Source organism: Plasmodium gaboni, assembly GCF_001602025.1.
Source record: "Plasmodium gaboni strain SY75 chromosome Unknown, whole genome shotgun sequence".
Classification (NCBI taxonomy): domain Eukaryota; phylum Apicomplexa; class Aconoidasida; order Haemosporida; family Plasmodiidae; genus Plasmodium; species Plasmodium gaboni.
The window spans coordinates 1-637 of record NW_017385461.1 but is presented as its reverse complement, the minus strand read 5'-3'; positions in this window follow the sequence as shown (position 1 = coordinate 637).

Here is a 637-nt window from a genome sequence, read left to right as displayed (position 1 = left end):
AAAGTTAAAAATAAAATAAATAATTTAAGGAATGAAAGAGAAAAAATAAAATATATATCTCATTTTTTTTTTATAGAAATATATAATTTGCTTAGGGTTTTTTTTAATTATATTTGTTCAATGAAAGATTTATATAAAATATATATTTTACAATTGTAATATATATTGTGTTGAAATCATCACATAATATCTTATTTATTTTTTTTTTTTTTTTTTGTGCAATTATTAGATATTATTTTTTTTTGATGTCTCTATTTTTACTTAAATAATATAGGTTAATCAAATGTATAATATAATAAAAATATAGATATGTCTAAATAATAATTTTTAATTCTTATTATATTTATATTAATGTTTCATATATTAAATGAACTTAAATACATTTATGAATATATATATATATATATATTATAATACTTCAAAGTTTTATTTATTTCTTCGACATAACCAGATTATGGTAATGTATATAAAAGAATATGTAATATATTTTATGAATTATTATAAGAATTTTCTGAAAATATATAATTTATATATAATCAACAAACCTATGTTCTGTATATAATATTTTATTATAAAATAATTAAATTTATTCATTTATTATATTTTACATTTTTTTATTAAATATTTCTAATTTGAT